Source organism: Pistacia vera, unplaced genomic scaffold (genome assembly GCF_008641045.1).
Source record: "Pistacia vera cultivar Batoury unplaced genomic scaffold, PisVer_v2 Contig889, whole genome shotgun sequence".
In the NCBI taxonomy this organism is placed as follows: domain Eukaryota; kingdom Viridiplantae; phylum Streptophyta; class Magnoliopsida; order Sapindales; family Anacardiaceae; genus Pistacia; species Pistacia vera.
In genome coordinates, this window is record NW_022196766.1 from 75009 (window position 1) to 77877 (window position 2869).

Here is a 2869-nt window from a genome sequence, read left to right on the forward strand (position 1 = left end):
AACAATCTCTACCCATTTGGCATGATTTGAGTCGACACGATCATAAAATGATTCAACACCTCCCAAACCAACAGAGGAATCAACAATCTAAGCCAATCATAAAAGTAGATGTCGTACATGCCGATCCATCCTGGCACGTCCTAGTCGACTCTCTTGTAAGGCCTCGACATCCTTATCTTCACTGAGTCAAGTACGTAGCACATTGTTTTTATCCTCCACTTGTCTTCTTGCGTGAGCTCAGAAGGGTAATCCACGGGTAGGATACCACCGCCTGGTTGGCTCAGCTCACCCCCGGAACTCCCACTCATCGAGGGCTCGGCCTTAGGACTATTGCTTGGCTCTTTATTGGTCTCTTCCCCACTCTCCCTTTGCCCATCAATCTCACCATCGCTCAACTTGACAGAAGTCAGTTTGGCCACAACTACACTTAACCCCTTAGGCATCCCTACTGGTACGTTACCTTCCTTTGCCAGTACCACCATAATGGGAGCACTCTCATACTCATCTCCCATTTCTATCTTCATCTCTATCTGACTCTCCTCACCCGAATCAATATGCAACATTGAGAAACCTTCACAACACTTCAAACTCACTTCACTCATCTCGGTCTAATTGACTGACTGAATGATCGAAGCTACCTTAACCTCAACAAGCCCTAAAACTGCACTAGTTTTGAAGATTATCACTCGACTTGGTCAGGCGCACCAAAACGAGCCGAATGAAGACATTGGGTAACTTGGTCATTTCCTCCCAAACCCAAAACTCCCAAAATTTCTAGATCCGTTTCAGCTCTCCTCTCATTTTGACTAAAAATTATCTCCAAAAACCATTTGAAATCTCCACAGCCCAACCAAAATCACCCCAAACAACCTAGTCCTTACCCTAGAATAAAACCAAACCCAGAAAAATTTGGAAGAAGCTCTAGAAACTTCAAGAAAAACCGAAGGAAAATGAAAAAACACCAAACCACTTCAAGAAACTAGCCTAAACTCACCAAAACTGCTCTAAAGATGCGAAGAACACAAAAACAAGGAAAAAGGTAGAGATTCGTAAAGAAATGAAATTTTTACCGTGCATAATGGCAACAAATGTCTGCAAACCACCACTGCAACTAAGAAAGTTTTGAAAGAAAAAGAAAAAGGAGAAAGAAGGAATAATGAAGATGTATAGTCACCCTAAGGGTTTTCCTCCGTTTCTACTCACCCAACCTGCCAGGGCTCACACGTGGCAGCAGCCAAATGGTCGTGACACTTCAAATTCCCGCTCAAAAGGGAGACAAAATCCTAGCCCTACACATGTCTTGCGATAAGCTCACCTCGGGAGTTGCAATCTCTCATTTATCTCTCAAAATCTGCGAAACCCTACCTTACATGCGTCACATTCTCCTGACATCACCGACTTTCACTTAGACAAAAATCGACTCGCCTAGTTAAGCTGACTCGTGGGTTAGTTTTGGGAATGCTGAAATTCTCCATTCACAGTTCACGAAAGTAGGCTACGCTTGCACCCGACCCAATTAGCCAAGTGGAAACATCTACCCAGGGGCGCACCTCGCATCCTCCCACTTGGCTCGGTCAATCAAACAAGGACAATTACAAAGGATGCACCTGGCATCCTCCCACTTAGCTCAGTTAGCCGAGTAGGGACATCTACAAAAAATGTAACTCGCATCCTCCTACTCGACTTGGTCGGCCGAGTGGGGCCTCTATAAAGGATATACCTTATATCCTCCAACTCGGCTTGATCAACCGAATGGGGACATCTATAAAGGATGCACCCTGCATCTTCCGACTTGATTCAGCTAATCAAGTGGGGACATCTACGATAGAGGCACTTTGCATCATTCCTTATAACAAAAAACCTTCACTCAGCCGAGGGTATACTCGCTCGACCCGAGACACTGTCATCTGGCCTAGTTAACCTCCAGTCGAACCGCTTACTCTCCAAGCTAAGGATTCCTTAACTTAGAGAGTGGGGGGCTAACTGTATGGGCCAAAAATCGTCTTGGGCCTTGTCGAGCCTATGCAAGTGGCTTCTATTGTGTGAGCCCAAGGTTATGGCCTAATTGAGGTTGGGCCCACATTAAGGTTCACGTCATGGGCCAATTCCATGGCCTAAGCCCAACTTCTCTCCATATTGGGCATCACCATTAGCCCACCTAGGGTCAAACCCATTGGTCCATGATGACGTCTAAGGGGTAAGAATCCTAATAAAAACTCTAATACACCTACTTCCTATTTGGGTTTTATCCTAATTCACCCCAAATCTTGTATCTTATGTGAATTATGACTCTTAATCCTACTAAGGCAAGTGAATCATGATCTTTCCTATAAACTAGAACTCTACCAATACGGATTTCAAGTCCTACTAAGATTCGAAGATCCTATGACCACTATAAAAAGAGAGGTCTTGCCTTTCATTAGGCATTCAATCTCAATACCATCTACTTACTCTTAAGCTCTTGCTCCCAAGGGTTATACACCTATGTTATAGTTCTAGTTTCTGACTAAACTTCTGGTAACCCTTCCTTCCTTTAGCCCTTACTAAATAGCCTCATTCAACCTTACTGACTTGAGCGTTGGAGTGCCTATGACAAACACCACACCAGTGTTTTACATAAGCTTCGCGCTTGTGTTCTTTGTGTTGCAAGTTTAACAGATTGTCAGTAGCCTCAACCTCACAGGATCAGACCTCATTCTGTAACCGTAGATTTTTACCGTCTACAGAATCCAATTCTTCATTCCAGAATGAAGCATGTTGAAATTGATTTTAGTGTATTCAAGAAAAAGTTTTATAGAGACACTTGCAGGTTTAACGTGTTTCTACATGCGACCATATAGTTGACATTTTAATAAAGGGGCAGCAAACA